The sequence below is a fragment of the Pleurodeles waltl genome, chromosome 3_1 (genome assembly GCF_031143425.1).
Source record: "Pleurodeles waltl isolate 20211129_DDA chromosome 3_1, aPleWal1.hap1.20221129, whole genome shotgun sequence".
Taxonomy (NCBI): domain Eukaryota; kingdom Metazoa; phylum Chordata; class Amphibia; order Caudata; family Salamandridae; genus Pleurodeles; species Pleurodeles waltl.
In genome coordinates, this window is record NC_090440.1 from 1,709,968,917 (window position 1) to 1,709,988,462 (window position 19,546).

The 19,546-nt window shown below is 44.1% G+C and overlaps 1 protein-coding gene across 1 annotated transcript in view; it reads right to left on the reverse strand.

The window, feature by feature from the left end:
• The window catches only part of COL6A3 (collagen type VI alpha 3 chain), a 291,731-nt gene extending 274,962 nt beyond the window's left edge, over nt 1-16,769 (reverse strand). Inside the window, exon 1 of the mRNA XM_069225565.1 lies at nt 16,445-16,769. The gene's annotated coding sequence lies outside the window, so the exon portion shown is untranslated. The remainder of the gene's footprint in view (nt 1-16,444) is intronic.
• Between the last annotated feature and the right edge of the window lie 2,777 nt (nt 16,770-19,546).

The window sequence follows — 19,546 nt, forward strand, 5'->3', positions numbered from 1 at the left end:
TGTTATGCTTTGTAACACTTTGTTGGTCCACATGACTCTGGAGCTCCAGTCCTTTAAATAATTTATGTCACTGGCCTCATGCGATTGTCGGCTGGTACACAGATCACATTTAGAGGTAACTAGGAATACTAGCTGCTACTCCTGATATGCTGTTTAGTATTCCCAGGCGCTGTCTTTGATACATGTTGTGGGTTCTCAAGGTAACACAATTAAAAATAAAATGTTTGAGTGTTGTAGTTTGATAGGACATTACCGATGGACTATGTGCTATCCTCAAGGTAATTATATAATAAATGATATATTTTATGCGACTGGAGTCACAGAATTGCAAAAAGCTATGTGTTGGTAGGAGTTGCCCTCCTTGAATCCTCTCCTTTAATGTCTACATCTCCTGTATAAGATTGTGACTTTCCCCTACAGTCTATCTTCTTGTTTGCAGCCACTGTTAATGCTTCTATCATCTTTTTACTATATACTATATCACATGAGGCCCTAATGAGTCAAAACACTTGGATACTAGCATATGCATTGCTTGAAGCTTAATAAAGTTTACAAAAAACATACTAATGATGAATGATCTGCATATACCACCTATGGAAGAAATCATAGTGATGCTAGAGAAGTTTAAGCACGTTATAAACTATACGGACAAACATCAGCTTGAAGATGAGAGCACAATTCAGTGGCGCATCCTCTTGTTCTCTCTGCTGATCTTCAGAAATGATGCACCTTCTGAGATCACAGAGCACAAGTGGGGGTGTATAGAATAAGCTTCGATGCTGCTGACTATAGTGGGATATTACAACCATCTTCTGCGCTTAATAGAGAACCATCTCTATATTTTTCGACTATCTGTTGAGCGTGTTAGCAGAACTGATCTTTGATTACATCGTAGGCTTGCTAATGTCCCACTGGTTTGCCCTTAATAACCTCCCTTTTGACGTTAAGAAGTCAAGAGAAGGCTAAAGTGAGGAAACTTTCAAAAGTTAACATGGCACTGGGAATCCTGTTTACTTTCTGTTCCTTACACTGCTCTCTTGATACCTGAGGAAAAGGTTAGCAGTACCTGTGCCAGGGATAGCAAATGGTAAGCCAGGAGTACCATCAACTCCACTTAAATGACTTCAATGTTGTGAACCAACAAAACTGTAGATAGAAACTTCCATACTAGGCCACAGAAATACACGATTTAACAGTCACTATTACAGCTGTTTATTTTCTGGACCAGAACACTACAATGTTTACAAGAGCCTACAGTGCTGAAACATATGTGCAGATGAAGTGGTCCAATGCTTATGCAGAATAATGGCTTGATTTAGATGTTGTTGGAGTGAGTACTCCGCCACAAACATGACGGATAACCCGTCTGCTGTATTATGACTCGCATAGGATAGAATGGGATAGCAATATGGCGATGGAGTATACCCCTCCGCCGACTTCTAAATCAGGTCCTCAGTCTTTTATAATATCAAGCTAATATGCAGTGCATGTTTTTCCTGGAAAACAGAATATTCTAGTAAGCTGAAGTGCAGAAAATGGAATAAAAAACGGTAAAGAGTAAAACATCTCTTTTTTACTGTCAGGTGATTTAACCCGAATCGTAGTGAATTTGAGTGGATGAAATTCTCAAAGTGAATATTAGGTCACATTTCAGCCGTGTTAGTTTGTGTGGATGGCGTTGGGGGTAGATGGAGTCAGACCTTTTTCTGGATCTTTAAAGTTATGGTGACCACATTAACAGTGTCAAAAGAGGGATTGCATGCCTTCCTTCCATGCTGACCATTTTGCTGTGAACAGGACAGGAAGCTGGGTCATCAGAGCTGCCTCAATTATTCTACAAAGTCTTCTGAAGACCTCTACTGTCCATGGTTGAGCAGTCAAGTTTGAGCTGATGGGAAGTAGTGTAAAGTTTGAACCAGACACAGTATAACAAACTTATTACACATACAATAACTATGACTATATGTTCACTATTATTCTTTGAAAACAGTGCCTTATGAAACATCCTCAAAAAATGTAGTGTAGTCAAAATCAAGCAAAATGGTCAAGTATAACTTCTAGTCAGGATCGTTGACCCTTCATTCATGAAACATTTTGTGTACTGTTTCGCAGATGGGCTGGATGCTTCTTGTAAAAGGCAATGAACCACCTTTGTCATATGACACTTGAGCATCACACTCAGGAGTTGCCATGTACACTAATACATATAACATTGATGTCTATGGACGTACGCTTTAATAAGACTAGAAAGAAGACCTCAGACTGTACCTCTAAGGAGCTTACTAGGATACACAGAAAAGGCTTAGCTCGTTATTGTTAAATTCTGTATTCTGCAGAACAAGCCAAAGTCTGGTTCTAAACAACAACATGTATTTCTTTTGGAAGCTCAAGGCTACCTAAGGTTTGGCCAATTCATTGCAAGAAAGCAGCCCAATTGAGCTTTCTGCAGTCTTTAGAGGGGCCATACAGTGAATGATGGCTCAATAGATCGCAAAACCCTTGATGACATCATTAAAAATGAACATTCTGAAATGCCTACTGTTCGTGATTGTTAAAGACTAAACAAATATAACTGTTTTCTCTAGATGGGAGGGCCCGTTTAAATACAAGGTTTGGGGGGTTGTGATGAACTATCTTAATACCATGGCATTGAAGGAGAATTCCCTCCCACAATCCATCTCCTATACACCCACCAACTAAGCATGTCCCAAACCACAATTTGAATTAAACTAATTCAACGTTCTCTTACTTGTTGGCTGCAATCCATGGCATTGTTGAAATCACAGCCTGCAACCAATCAGTGTTGTCTTACAGTCCAAAAATATGTCTTTGCTCACTCACGTACAGCTGTATCAAATTAACGCCCCCAGAACCTGAGATCCAGCTGTAGCAGCTCTCCTGCACTTTGGGCTGGAGTTTAAGAGCAATAGATCCCACTGATTAGCATTTGCTGGATCCACTGGAGGAGGATGAAGAAGTGAGCTATTTTCCTTACTGACTTTCCACAGTTTAACTCCTGGTGGTGTGACAGTAGGGCTGTTTGAAATATAAATTCACCTGATGATATCACTGCATCTCTTCCCTCGAAGAAAGTAGTGGTAAGGTCAAAACGTTGCAAAACTCGTGGCCATCGCAAACATCATCTGAAGAAGAATTTCCCCTACAACAAGCTTTTATGGAGTTATCAGCCCACAAAAATATTTTATGGCACCATTTCCAGCAAAAAATAGACTCTGTAGGTTTTGAAACATCATTTTTTTAACCTCTGTCAACTTCATCAAGTTTGTTAGGTTATTAATGTTTCAGTCATTTTACCGAATTTGTAAACAGTGACAATACACAAGTACCAACAATTAAAATGCAGAACCAAAAAAGCCCTCTTTGGGTAAACAACTTCGATTCAACAAAGAACAAATGCCTCAGCTAGGCTCAGAACTTACCTTACCAATTCCTTTTCTACTTTCATTAAACTAAAAAAATAAAAACATTTGCAAGCTTGGGAGGTGGGGACAGATGTATATATTTCCCGTATCAAACCAGCAGTTTAGCAGCAAACCACAGCGAGACATCCAACAAACCACAGACAACATCTATTTTTTTAATTGTTTGAAATTACAGAGACCAGGCAGTGTGTAAAATTCAGATAAATACTTCCAGGGCGATCCCCTTTGTGATACTTTTTTTGTAAGTCACTATATTCAGTACAGTTGGAAAATAATGTAACACGTCATTAAAAATAATTGTTCTCCCACACGATATAGATTAAGCGATATATTTGTAAAAGAAAAGTTATTTACTTATTTCAAATGTACAGTTCTTTTTTCTATATATATTGAGGCTGTGGATTAGAATGTGTTTCACCTCGCTGTTTAGCTACAAAGTGCGGTACCCTCTATCTCGGTATCTGCTGGTCTGGTTTCCAGTGAGAAGGTGTTTCTGTTCAAAGGGTTTGTTCTCTAGGAAGATATTTACTGGAACAGCCATTGAGCTCTCCTTATTAACGCGATTCATGTGTTACATCCCCTCTTCTTCTTCCTTGGCGCCAGCATAGGGCTTATTTTAACAGCAGCAGGGAAGGGGTCCTGTAATCCCTTCCAGGTGCACCAACATCTTGGGTAATGACTTCCCTAGGATTGGTAAGGACTGGCCTGGGTTCAAGCACCTAGTGCTGCTGGACTCTTCTTGGCCCAACCTATGAATCAACAAAGCATCAGGAACTGGCCAATAAAAACAGCGGGAAGCAGTCGAAGCAGCCCTGGCACTGTGACAGAGCATGTTATTGGTCTCCCACCACGGATTTCATGTGACCCATAAAGTCATGGGAAGGAAGGAGTGGTGGCTCGGTGGACGCAGCTGTGCTTGCCTCATTTTATATGGCTTTTGATTTTCGTGGCGGGAGTGCCCAGGAGGGCTTTGCGAATACTATAACGCCCGATAAAAACTTGAGGTTCTGAATTTTCCAGGTGCGATGATTATCACCGATTACAAGTTCCCCCAATTCAAATAGAAAAAACATGCAGATTAGTTGTGCTTTTTGCACCAAAATCTGCACGTCACAGTACTTACAAGGCTGTTACCCCATTACATTTTGGCAGGTCGGATCTCTCAAAATTGAACAGGGAACAACTTTAGTGACTGCATTGTACCAAGTAATTAGTGGGAATGGTAAAGTAAGGACTTCTTGTAACTGCGGCCAGTGTGCAAGCATGTCTTTGTTTAATCGTCCCAAAAATATGGGGCACTCATAAAGTAGGAATTGAGCCTTCCCCAGGATAGTCAAGTAGATGCCTGACTTACCTCCTGAAGGTTTTCTGACATTGTGCATGGAAGTTAGTTGACTGTAATGTCAGGGCTAGTGGAAGACACATCACACATCCTCTACCCCCACCACCACCAACGCAGAGCACTATTAGCCCTTAAACAACACCCTATTTGTTGAGGGGCAAGGGGGCATCAAAGAAAGCGGAAACCACAAAAGTTAACAAGCCTTTTAGATTCCTGTTCACTTTTTTGGGTCTCACTAGACGCAGCTACAGCTGTCAGTCGCAGACAGCATTGTATGCCGTTCTTCACACAGCCATTCCGTGCCTTAGAATGGATGGCTTCTGTGTCAGTCTCAGTCGCCTTGCTCCTATTTGTGCCTTTACTCTCTTTCTGTTTGACATGGCCACGGGAGCTTTTTGGTTTTGCTATTGGTAGATTTGTCTGCATCCTCTGAAAGCAGTACTTCAAAACAGAGCCATTTTAAAACAAAACAAATTTGCTGCATTTCAGTGTTACTCGTGGTGATTAGAAAATCTGCAGCAGAAATGTGGAAGATACAACACCTTGACAGACAATAGAACGTACTGGCAGTGCCAACCCCTCTCCCTTAAATAAGACTGATTGGCATTGCCAATGCTTGTTGATCTTGCCGCTGCTTTTATGACCCTCTGAGTCTAGGTGTGGCAAGAGCAATGCCAGGGGGCCATACTAACTGACGTTTATGAGACTGCATCCTTTATCTTATATGCCAGCCCTATCCCAGAGGGCTAGGTGCAGCTGCTGCTGCAGCGATCTACCCATCATCTGATGACATAAGTTGTTAGACCCATCAAGTACATTCAACGTTCTGTGAACAATAAAATATGCACCAAGTCTGGTGGGTAACAGTTCTTCTGTTGCCAACTACGTTGCACACTGTACACGCACAAAGGAATATCGTAAAGAATACCAACGTAGCTTATAAAATGAACTATATCAAATGATCTAATATGTACTTAATTTCAGAAAGATCCTATATTTTCAGGAGTGTGAAAGTTTCATCGGCGTGGGAAGAGGAATTTTTCAGTGATATGGCCCCCAGTCACCAAAGCATCCAGGAATACAGGTATTTATAAATGTACCAACAGTATAAAACACTGTAGTCTTCAAAAAAAGTTTCTGTTTTTTTCTGCCATGATGCAGCAATGTCAATAGGATTCTCAAAAACAAAAAACACAAGTCACAGCAAATACAGGGCTCCCAACACGCCACATATACACCTCAATGGACTTCAGGAACTGTCATATTTCTCTGACTCAGCTCACAATCAGATTCCAGACCTTTGTCACCCCCTACTGAGTCAAGCTAATTATTCTACTCCCCAGCAGAGAAACAAAGGCCTCTCCACACAAAACGAGCAATTATCAGTGATTGACCCAGTCCCTGGGAGAAGAAAGGGGTGTGTAGTGAATCGACATCTGATAATTAGCTGTCACACTGCAATTGGGTCAGGACAGTGTAGGCCTACTGAACAATGGAGGAAGCCCAGACATCAGTAGCCAATACTGTAGAGGCACGCCTTTGAGATTTTGGTGGGAAGAGATCTAGCCGGGGTTAGCTAAGGGTAGAGCTGATGCTTCAGAGGAACTTTGTCAAGAGAAACTTGACAGCTCAATTTTAGATTGTCCAGAATGCTGTACAGGAGGGTTAAGACAGGGGTAAAGTGATGATGCTGCATACTAGGATAGACCAAGGGTGCCTGGCAGTAAGAGCTTTCCGCCCCTTGGTTTACATCTTTGCACAAGGGAGCGATGATGAAAGAAGATTTGGGTCCTGGGCGGCAAAAACATCGGAAGGATTTCCATCTGGAAAGAGGAGCCATCTGATGCCCTGCAAGGAGAACTAAAGACTTTGTCACCAGCTAACTCCCATGACTAGGATGGCTTCTCCGGGTCCAATGGTGCTGACCCCCTCATGCCCTCTGAGGACTAGCTGGGGAAGTCCCTGACTCCACTGCCACATCAGGTGCTCTGCAAAGCTACCAGGAGACTATGTAGCCTAGGAGTGTGGGCAGGAAGGTGCTCTGCTGGCTGGTAGTGGAGGGTATATGCAGAATGCCTCCACCAGCAGGAGAGAAGCACTAGGAACTAGGAGCCAGGCAGGAGAGAAGGCTGGCACAGGAAGCCAGAAAACGCAGCTCTCTGCAAAATATGGTCTTTCAGAGGCCAGGAGACCTGTTGAAAATGTTCCTGGTGAGGAGCCTTGGCCACCAGGAGCAAAATTAGAGCTTCAAGGTTGGCCCAAAGGGCCCACACTATGCCACTTTAAACATGTGCCTCTTGAAAACAAGGGGAAGAAATGAGCCGCTGAGTGTGTGGCACTCTGCCTGATCTCCATTTCAACCTCCCAGGAATTGGCCACAGCCCATCTTCATGTTATTAATTACTGGGGAGAGGGGTGTGCATGGGGGCCTGGGGACCCCATCGCACAGCTCCTGTTGCAAGAATGTTCAGGGGATCCCATCCCAAGGAACTCTGATGGAGGGTGGGCACCACCACCTCCCATGTATTGCTGGGCTGCTTCCTGTTCCTCTTGCCCCTCACAGGGGTTCAGAGGGAGGCACAGCAGAACCAGTAGCTCGCCTGTGAGGATGCAGGCAGTGAAGTAAGGGTGCTGGTTTCCTTGTCGGCATGGGACAATGTCAGACGGACGTGAAGCCAGCCAGGAACATTGGCGTAGGCTCCCCATGCTGCCCCAATGTTGGAGGAGGCTGTGGAATCCCGGGTGGGACCAGGGCACCCTGAATTAAAAGAGCAACAGACATGCGATCAGAGGCCCCAACATAAATAAAGAGGCTGGAGTCACTAATAAATTGATCACCCTTCTCAGCCCAGGAGCATCCCATAATGCCCTGCAAGGGCTTTGTTTGTAAATTCTCCTGCCCTAATGGTAGTCCTGAAATGTGCCGGGCACCACCACCAATGTTTATACATTGGTGGTGAAGAAGCAGCAGTCACCAGGAACATAACTTATGAAAACTTCCCATAAGCCTCCTGGAGTATTGAATTTCTGACCCCAGTAGATGGTCATGATGGCTTCAAAAGTTGGAGCTTTTGTTCTTGGGTTCTGGAGTGTAGGGATTACTTGTGGTTGGTCCTGTGGCTGTGTTATGTGGCTTTAAAAAGTAAAAGAATGATTATGACGTAAACATAATTAGTTGAATTGAAATGCTTTATTCATGAAATTTAACTGACAGTCATTATTGATGAACATTGCATTAGGAGATTATATTGTTTCAAGGGACAATCCTAACACGTAATGGCTAGTTTTATAATTGTGTTGACCCCTTGAGAAAGCCAACAGGAAGGCCTTGTATATTGATGTGGTGAGCCTTTGACAAAGCAAATAGGCTGCCCTGTTATAATGGCACCGCCATATAGAGTGATGTTACATCTTTTATAGGTGGTGGGGCATTGTGATTATAAAGTCAGCACCCATTACAGCTAAAATGTGAAATAATGGCTCACCAAAGTTAATCCATCTGCCGGATGTATATATTTGTAATTTAATGCATAGTATTTAGCATTTAGTAGTGAGTACTTAATAAATAAATGTACTTTTCCTTTTTAAAAGAAAAAGCACTGACTAGATAATAATTATTTATTGAGTGTTGTTGTTGCATACCAGCGAATGGAGATTCTTACCCCCATACCATCTCCCTGAGTAGGCCTTGGACTGCTCTACTTCGCTACCCTGAGAAAGTCAAGTGTAACAATGGGTACTTGGGGCCACATGTACAAAGCGTTTTTGCATGAGCTAACAGACCGATTCGCAGAGGGCGTGGCTTGGCACCAGCCAACAAGGATGCAAAATAACAGAGCTCTGCAGTAGCAGCCGACTTAACCCCTAAATTTGTACCAATCTCCTTTATCCTGAGGCCATCAGAGACTCGTTCTGTGTTCTGAGACTCCTGGTACCCCTGTACTGTCATTAGCACCCCCTCACTCCCAAGGGTAGCTAGAGACTGACAGTGATGAGTGGCTTATGCGAGGGGAACACAACAAGGCATAGGAGAAACAACACACAGCACTAGGACTCGAGCGCAGTGGTGTGCCTCCTCCCTACCTGAATCTGCACGGTGCAGAGACATCAGCAATCAACAGTGCAGAGGAGCGCTGCAGATACAGAGAGAAAGCTTCACTTTGCAGAGAGGGGCTGTCCGTGCATGCAGCTGGGGGGAGGCCTGTGAGCGTGGCCTGTGAAGGAGTAGTGGAGGTGGTGAGGTTTGCATTACAGACCTGCATTACATAATTTAGCAGCTGGAGCGGCATTGACGCTTTGGAGAAGACTGGCGGGTGGCCGATGTCCCCCTGACCCACTTCCCTACCATAAGGTCCTCCTTTGAAGCCGCGCCCCTGGCCCTGGTTGCAGCATCGGCAGGGGGAGATGGAGGACATTTGCTTGCTACCACCTCCGTTCATCGGCGTGGAAAACTAGGTGGACCACAGAGTGAAGCAAAACACCCAATTCGCAGAATCTGGCCATTTGCAAATGCAGAAAGGAATTTTCAAATATACAAAGCCCAAATTGCAATTTTGGTAAGCTGTTGCTGAATCTGTTTAGAGTGTCCCTTCCTAATACCAAATCTCATTGGTATGTACAAATATTCTGCAATTGAGATGTAGTTGCAAAACATTTGGATTTTACCACCAACTCAAAGCTGGTGGTTAGCCATTTGCGAAATGCAAGTGGGTACCCATGGAGCCTCTTCCTGTTTGAAAATGAAAAAATATATATAAAATGAAACAGAAAACTTTCAAGTTGTTTTACTTATTCCATTTTCTTTTAAAGAAAATGGGCTGCATTGTTTTTAAAGAAAAAAAAGATTGTTTTATTTAAAAGCAACCTCAGCAAGCCACCATCCCTGTGATTGTTGTAATTCCCAATGGGTTGCAAACTTTGACCTTCTTCATTAATAGCCATAAGGCAGGTCTATTTGCGGCCTGCTGGGAATCGCAGAAAGCGTAAAACACACTTTTGTACATTATTGTTTGCGATTACCAAATATCGGCTCACAAAAATTTGCACTTTAGTAATCGCAAACCCTAAGGGGCTCATTTAAAAGCCCCTAGCGCCAACGGAGCATCACTTTTTGTGATGCTCTGGTGGTGCTGTGCCCTGCCCCATATTTACAAGGCAGCATTAAGCCACATTTTGCAGTTTTCTGGGGCAAAGGGACGTGCAATGGGTGACACTGCCCCTGATTTACATGAAACGTACACCTGAGGCAGTGCTAAAAACTAACGCCTCCCCAGTGGTGGTGTTAGAGTGGGACAACGAGGAGAAATACTTTTATTTATCCTCGTTTTTTGCTCTTTCTATGCGTGTTGCAATCTACAGCACACATAGAAGGAGCAAATTGACATTAATGATTGTTTTTGTGCAGTAAGGTGTCCCTTCCTGCACATAAACAATCATCCCTGAAAGGCAGGCATCCTTGCACAATGGTCCAAGGGTGGCTGTTTTGGGTCTAGGCAGCTGATTTAGTGCCGGTGCAGGGGAAAGCACAGGCATGCGCCGTCTTCTGGTAAATATGGCACATCCCTGCATTTTGCAAATGGTGCAGCTCGGTGCTGCAAAATTGCTGCAGCACCGCGCTGTACCATTTCCTCGTAAATTAGGCCCTAAGCTTCGTACATCTAGTAAATAGACAATTGTGGACCTATTACTTATAAAGGAATTACATCTTTCACTACTAGAACCACAATTTCTTACAGAAATTTTTTTTTGCTGGATACTCCTGGGTGTAATTAGTGGACAGAAAGTTATTGCAGTTGCCTTTGAGCTCTCCCCTTCCACGCTGTCAGGGAACGGCTCCAGTACAGTATGTACATTTCTACTCCTCTGAGTAACATCGCTTATGATAACTTGCTGGCACAAATCTCTGGGAGCGAGACTTTTCCAGCAAACATAAGGAAACGCCATGTTGGATAATCCAAACCAGAAATGCGTAGGACGAAAATAGTGTAGAGAAAAACAACACTCTGTCAAATTGTTTTGGAGAGAAACGAGAAGATTGTAAAACAAAGTCCCAGTGTTCTCTTGAAATGAGATTACTACCAGGTTTTTGTGTCCCGCACATTAATCATTTAGAAAGGGCAGGAGAAAATGTCACTGGTATGGAGCGAATGGACTGTATGACGGCTCTGCTACCAGGCACAAGGACCCTGTAGTGTTTTGTGTCATCAGCAGAGTTCATGAATGTCTTTTCTAACAGTCGCTAGCAGGCAGGATTCATCCTTTAGTTGTAGATGCTACCCATTGTGGCTAGACTCTACATCTGCTCAGGGCTAAAGATGAGACAAATTAAGACTTGTTTCAGGCTTCTCAAGTGAGCAGCTCATGAACTACCAATATCTCTCCAGCTACCTCTTAGTTGATCTCCCCAGTACAGCCCAGCCTGTTAAGTTTTTGAATGGCTGATAATATACGCAGCAACAATGCAAAGTGTGTATTCAAGATGAAAATTTATTTTTTTCTGAAATCATACATTGATGTTTGGAGGGAAATGGCTGAATTTTCAAAATATATTCACAGATATTTTGTAGTTAATCTGAGCTAGGCTCAACGCCTCAGAACCAGCAGTAGTCCGAATGCCTCAGAACCAGCAAGAGCTAAAATGTTTCAGAACCAGCATGAGCTTCAGTGCCTGAGAACTGCAGGAGCTTCAATGCCACAAACAGGCAGGAACGTGTGTGCAATTCAACCATCACAGTTACAGTGCTTCAGAACCGGCAAGAGCTTCAGAGCAGCAAAATTTGGAGTGGCTTCAATACCTCACAGCTAACAGGAGCTTGAGTGCTCCACAACCCTCAGGGATTTCTATGCCTCAAATAAAGAAGGGCTTTAATACCTCAAATGCCTCCTATCCCCAGAAACATTCAAACACAAACTCAATAAGCAAATGGGCTCACATCCTAGTCCCAGAAACTGCAGCTGCTCCAAACCCCCAATACTAGTTAGGGCTTCTAACCCTAAAAGCCAGCACTGCTATGCCCCAGAAGGAGCCATAATCAGCGTGGGTGTCCCATCCACACAACCAGTGACTGTCTCTTAGACCCAGAATACACTTAGATTCTCAAAAAAACCAGCCAGCCTTCTGTCATCAAGAACATTCAGGGGCTCTTATCGCCAAGAGCCACCAGTAGGTTCCAATTGGTCACACCCTATGTTCCTGTCGAAGCACAAGGAACAATCGTGTTTCACCCAGGATGGGGAACAGAATTGGCATCAATACCATCCACTGATGTCCTAAAACTGTTTGATTGATCTGCTGCATTTGACACGGCAGACGGTAACATCCTACTCAGTAGACTCCTAGATATCGGCATCTCTGGACAAGTGTTAAACTACTTGGTCTCATGACTGGAAATCAGTCTAAAAAAGTTTTCAATGGCAATTTCTGGTCTGAGACATAATTTCTCATGTGTTGGGTCCCTTAATGCTCAACGCTCTCGCTTTACCTGTTTAGTATCTACATTCAACCCCTAGTCATGCTAACTTGTTTCTTTGGTCTGCAATTCTACACCTAGGCGGGTGGCACCCAACAGCTATTTCAGCTAGATGGTCCCTATATGCAAATAGACGACTGACGGTACTTTATTGAAATTACAAGATGGATGCATTGAAACTGGCTGACACAGAGCTCTGATGCAACAGAAATCATAGTCACTGAGACGGTCTCCACACGAGACAACACCTTTTGACCTGCTGATCTTGTGCTCCTTCCTAACACGAACCGCAGTGAAACGTCTCGGCGGTTAGATTGGTGAGAAGCTCAATACGGCAGTTTTACAAGTATAAGCAGTGGCAGCAGCCTGTAGTTTCTAATTTAGGGAATTACAGAAGTTTACACAGTTTCTGTAAGGAGATGCTCATCGAAAGGCTGAGGCCTCCTGGCTCGGATCAGACTGGATTATTCCAACTTGTTCCAGTCTCCCACAGCCAGGTGAGCTCCATTCCCACTACAGCAGGGATTTTCAAACATCGTCATGCCTAGCCCTCTTCCCATAAAACAATATGGTCTTGGACACCCCCAAAAACATTTTAAACACGAGAGCTAAAGCGCATGGCAAGCGTGCCACAAAATTCAGGGAATGTTGGGGACCCTGACATTTTAAAAGAATTGCATTTTTCAGAATGTGGAATGAAAGATATGGTGCGACGGAGGTAAAATGCCTGCAGATGTTTTTGTCACAGGAGTATGCACTGGTAAAATGTTTTAGATCATGGGTCTTTACTCTTCCTCCTTCTTTTGCCCTCTTACTTTTACTATCTCGATCCTGTGACGACACGAACCCAGACAAGGAATACATCAATTGTTGTCTTTTTTGTTAAATGCTGTAGTCTTCCGTTTTTACTTACTTGTCCCAAATTATATGAAAAGGGATTTAGTTTACTATGTCAAGTACACCCGACTGATGCACCTCTGGATTACCTTTAGCTTTATTGCTGCTTTACTTCTTAAGCTCCTTACAATTCCAAGTATCGACATTTTGGGTTGGTATAGTTATTGTTGTATTGCCTTAAAATTACAATAAAATGTTTAGAACACAAAAAGCACCTTTTGACAAGCATATTCGCATATCGATATGGGTTTTCAGAGACACTAGGGGCGTAACCCATGCTGCGCAGGAGGGCCCCCAAACCATTCCGGGGGGGCCCATTTTGCCAAAGGCCAATGAATATCTGAGAGATGTGAGAGCCTCAGGGACCGCTCCTCACATTGAGGGGGGGTGGGGGGGGGGGGGGGCATTTTACGTCACGCCACTGTGAGACACGAGTGAATCTGGTAAAATAAAATAGTTGTGCTACAGCTTCATGTTACACTGAATAATTATCTGCACCCCACGAAAGAGAGTCACCCCGTGAACGAGTCTAAACCAGGGCACGTCTTCCCTTCAGAGGTTCTCCTACACGCCGCCGCGATTGAGACAAAGCTCTCTCCTCATAAATCGCACCACTGATGGGTGGAACTTGCCTGCATTCCGTCTCCTGACAGATATTTTCCTTCTGTGCATTCTGTCTTTCGATCTGTTCTTCACTCATTCTATCTCCCACATGAGCATGACCTCCATAAAAGGCACAATACTGACACCCTCGTGAACAGTCTCTGCAGAGGGGACCACATTTGAATGGTCATGGATCCTGAACTACCCTCTCAAACTTCTTAGCAGGCTTAACGCGCACTGATGGGGAGTGTGAGCAGCCATCGTGGTTGGTGAATGTCAGGAGGTGGCACCAGTGGGAAGTTTCAGAAGGTGCCACATTGGTCAGTGTCTGAAGCTGTTAATGGTGGGCAGAGCGTGGAGCTGCACTATGGACGGCTTGGAAAGCTGAAAACGTGAGCAGTGTCTTTAGTGAGCCCTGTGAGGAGCTGAAAGCCGCGATCAGTCTGAGCAACTGCACTGGGGGTAATGTTGAGTGGAGTAAACAGTGTAAGGAGATGCTAGAAAGGGTAATTGGGTGAATCTGCCACTGGTTGGCAGTGTGAGAAGCTGGTGCAAGTGGGGACTTTGAGAATCTGTCACTAGTAGTCAATGTGGAGAGGGTGCAAAAGCAGACGCAGTAGGAAGCTGGCACTGTGAGCCTTGGGGACGCTGTCACTATTAGATAGTGTGAGGATGTCTCTGGTGATCAGTGTAAGGAACTGGCACTGGTGAGAAGTGCAAGAAGCTTGCACAACTATGGATAACTTCAGTCCTGATGGTGTCAATCCGGTAACTTTCACAAGCATTTAATTTACACCTATTCTCACCAGGAGCCAAGAGGCAACTTTACTGCTACTAGGAGAGCAGTGAGCCAACCTGCCCCACCCTCTCTTGGCTACCACTGCACAAGCATTAGAGCCTCCTGTCCAACTCTGGGACTGGCTCCCAGTAAATGGTGGTGAAACGCACTTTTTTAAATTAAACATTGCTACACAACCCATGTAATTTAAATGGGAAATTAAATTTAACTTAAAACATGAAACGACAGATGTGTGCATACACTTGTAATATGAGAAAACTGTGCATAGTAGCAGTATTAGGCATTTCACACAACATAATACACTACATAATTAGACTGCATAACGCTGTTGTTACAATGTAAAAAGTGTCATTAATGAAGAATTATTATGCCCAATCTGCTAATATTAAGGAGCAAATTTACTGAGCCATCACACAATGCAGAGCAGAATCTAAAGTTGCTGCGTTGCGTGAAAGGGAAAGCAGGACAGCTCTCAGTATACTAACATATGCACACGTGAGGCAGCCTTGGGCCATGCACACACACGTTCACCATAATGTAAGGGTGGTGCATGGAAACGCCCTTGTACCACCCATGGGACACCCCCTTGGTGCAAAGTAAGGCAAAGTCCTTTGATGAATTACTTTAGGACGTCTTTCTAGAGCAAATTAAGGTTGGTTTTGGGAAGTAAACCCCACTTTAAGACTTTGTGCCAAATTTGCATCATTTTTTGGTACACTGTCCCAATGGCCTTGATAATTCTGGCCCTAAGTAAATCGCACTGATGCCAGGCAAATTTACAGTGATGTATGCATCAACAACCACTTTCACCAACTAGTCAGTATAAAGACAGAATTTTTATTCAGTCTGGTGCTGTATCAGTTGACCACGTTTTTAAAATGACCCAGCCCTGGCACTTGCACAATGGTTCAGCAAGTCATGTAAAAACGGCAGCACTGGTGTAAAATTCTTCAATCCTGGTTTTATCTGCGGTCCTATCATGTTGGGCTTTGCTGCTATATCCTTATGTCTCGCCCTGTCCGTCACCCAAATTGGGCTCTGCCCGGTTCGAGATGTGATCAAATGATTAACGGTTTGACTGCGTGGACAGTATACATTAATTCTAATATTAATTTCTCCACCCCAGTTTTGTGATCTTGGTCAAAATACCTTAAAATCCTGGAGTTAATTTACGCGACTATGGGCAGGGATTGACGCTTTAGTTATTACATGAAAAATGGGCATAAACCGTGAACAACTTTCACCTCGTCAAATCACCAAGGGTTGCGCATCCACTGTAGCCCGAATTACTCCAGGCGCTTCGAAAACTTTTAGCTGTGAGTTTGAAGAACGTGAGCAAACTCTAGCTCCTTCGCGCATCATACTCAACCCGATTGCGTCACTTCTTCGTGATGCAAACTGCAGAATTTCTGAAAAACGGGTTAGTTTCTATTTTACACCAGTGCAAATGGCCCCACGGTCGCACTACCATTTATACCGAATAATACTCCCGACTCCAAATGGACCTGCAGTTACATTACAGTTTACATCAGTATCAGGCAATTGTGCATTCCTGCTGGTGCAAATTTGCACCGTTACTTGCACAACCCGGCAAGGGCCAAGTCGATATTTGTTCAAAATAGCGGTACACGAGGTCGTCTTTGTATGAGTTACTTGGTGCTGCAAATGTTAAAATGTTATTTAGTTTGCACGGCTAGGCGTGTGTAAATGATGGTGCAAGTTACACTGGTGCAACGCCGCCCTATGCTGGTGCCATTCTGAACTACGGGCCAGGACGTGGCTGCAACTAACGAAACTTAAGATTTCACACTCTAGCTCGAAGCAACCAACCCGGGGTAACATATCTCCTGGAAGAGAAAAGTAACGGAATTAGGTAGTTATAAAGACTTACCTCTCGGAAAAACTGCTACGAGTAGGTCAGTCGCTTGCTGTCATGCTGAAGGGAGGGAGCCTTCTCTTCGCCCCCCTTTCTTCCTCGCAGGTTGAGGTGTGGGTACGGTTGAGGGTCCTGGGCAGCGGTGGTTAAAGGTGGGTGTGAAGGGCGTGGCGGCCGGGGAGCCTTGGGCGCGGGGCTTGGGGTGGCTGCTGGAGCCTGGAGGACAGGGAGGCGGGCTGCAGCTCCGAGGCACTGGGCTGACTGCCTGCAGAGGAATGGGAACTGCAGCTCAGAAGTGCAGGCCCTGCAGTGCTTCAGCCAGGCCCCCTCACCGAGCGACCCAAGCAATGAGAAGCAGCCTCCCAGGCCAGCCCTCCTTTCATCTGGCCCCCATTACAAGCTGATGTCATCGCTGGAGCCTTGCCTTGCCTTCCCCCCTCCGCATTTTGTACGTTTTTACTTTTTTTAAAAACTTTTCTGAAACGTTTTTTTGCCTTTCTGCAGGAACATATTCACACCTGATCAGCGGAGGATGGATGTTGGCTCTAGTGAGTAAAACAGCGCCCTACGACAGTTCACTCAACTGCTCCCGACATCCTCCCCTTCTAGACTTTTCACATATGTATAGTTTTGTCTTCGTGGGACACAAAACAGACGCACGGAAAATAGTTGGCGTTGTCTTCTTTGTTTCGTTACATTTGCACACGAATTAAGGACTTGCTCTAGACATATTGGCGTTACACAAAACACAATAACTGCATAAGCATTCAACAGAAACTCTGCAGGAAATGTTTGTGAACCCCGTGAGGTAGATGCTTGATAATAGCAAGAAGCGCAGAAACATTCGGATTACTGTTCTAGGTACTGTTCTTTGGCGTTTGATTAACCCCATGAATGTGATGTGAGATAGCCCCATGGTTCTTGGGCTGTGATGGCAGACTGCAAGCCCCCTTAGCGTGCCCCACTCCACAGCCTGGGCCCTATCACACCCTCAATAGGGTGTCTATGCCTGAGCTCCCCTCTCCTGCCCACCCCAAAAACGTCATGGTGCCCAGACCACACATTACATTTGCATTTACTGCATATCCACTTTACTCAAATCTCCCCCAGTACGATGTTTGGCTTAATTCCTACACATTTTTGTTTTTCTGTCTCCAGGGTTTCACTGATCTGCCTTTATCTTTTTAATGGCATGCCCATCGTAACTGCACACAATACTCCAGAACAGGACCCGATTGTTACACACAGCACTCCTGATGTGTCCCCCAGAAATGCATTTTTCTATTTTTTCTTTTAATTGTATAGAGCAAAAAGAAAACTGGAAATGGTATCTGATCGCTTTACATAAAGAGTTACTATTGCATACAAGCAGTTTACAAAACAGCAACACTTTACACAGCATATTAGTACAAACAAATGAGCATCTACATTAGAGGAGGCCTCCAGGGATTGTCACAATGCTTCAGACCTGGATGCAATTCTCATGAAGAGAGCACCACAATTTTACACAGTACCCCAGATGTGTTCCAGAACTGAACATCTTACTCCAGAGGAGTCCCTAAACGCTTTATTTATGCTTTAAAAGAAGGCACAATACTACAGAATAGAATTCGAACATTGCATACTCCACTTCTGATGTGTCCCCTAGTCCCCTTACTCCAGAAGAAGCCTGATAGAGCAGTTCATCATTCTTCCACTATATGCGGCTGTTTCCTCCAGTAATCAACGCTACATTCCCATGGTAGTGTTCATTATTAAACACATTGCACCAAGTGATGCCGCCTGGAAGAGTTACTATGACCCAGGTGATGCCTCAATAATTGTACACAAGATTCCTAACATAACTTTCAGAACTCTCGATGAGGCCTCACAATGGTGTATAGTGTGTGTGAGCGTTAGAATGGGGAGTGCTAGGGCAATCAGGGTTTACTGGGCTCGAGTTGTGGCAGTTGTAGACTTTTACCTTTTGTGTACTGAGTTCGCCTTATTATTGGACCCAAAAACCAAGTGACACCTAGACCTCTTTAGCAGTTTACCTCCATGGTATGGAAACGGATAAAACCAAGTCTTAGTCAGTGAGGTGTTGTGGGTTATAAACTTATAACTAACTGCAGTACAAAATAGCAATTTAATTAATCAATGTCTGCCTTTGCTTTGGGGACCCAACAAAGAGGGCTGAGTAGGAGTCTAATGGTGGCCTCTAGCAGTCCTACAAACCCATCAAAGCTGTACTGCAGGCATATATCCTCTTTTGACGTGAAATTCAGACATATATTCTGGTTTACTATGCACATGTAGATTATTCACATATTCCAAGCTACCAACTCATAACTGAGATTGAGGGTCCAAGCACTGCAAACATGATCACTGAAGGGGGTAATAAACGTATAACTAACTGCAGTACAAAATAGCAATTTAATAAATCAATGTCTGCCATTTCTTTGGGGACCCAACAAAGAGGGCTGAGTAGGAGTCTAATGGTGGCCTCTAGCAGTCCTCCAGGGCCTGTTTCAGGAATCACCAGTCTGCAGCAGTGAACTAGAAGTGGTCATTCCATTCTAAACAGCTGAAAGACACTGCTGATTGTGGATGACTTTTCCCCCACCAGTAGCACACACAGAGCTGGAGACACGAACCGAAGCAAAAAACACGGCTTTCTGCAACCCCCGCATAGATTCACACGCAGTTTGCTGAATCAGTTTTTGAAAGGTCTTTTTTTATTAGTTTTGAAGTGAAAGAAAATTACAAACCCATCAAAGCTGTACTGCAGGCACATATCTACTTTTGACGTGAAATTCAGACATATATTCTGGTTTACTATGCACATGTAGATTGTTCACATGTTTCAAACTGCCAATTAATAACTGAGAATGAGGGTCCAAGCCCTGAAACATGATCACTGAAGGGGTGCAGTATGGGGTCTGTCAAGCATCATATCAACATATATATTTACACATTTCTGTGATGTTTCATCATACATACATTCTCTAGTTGTAAACTAACAATGCATTGTGCATGGGGTGCCTCAGCTTCGGTCCTTCTGCTTAGGTAGCATCTAAGTGGGCCCCAGATATCCTCTGGTCTCGCCTGTGATGCTTGTAATCCAGCATATACCCC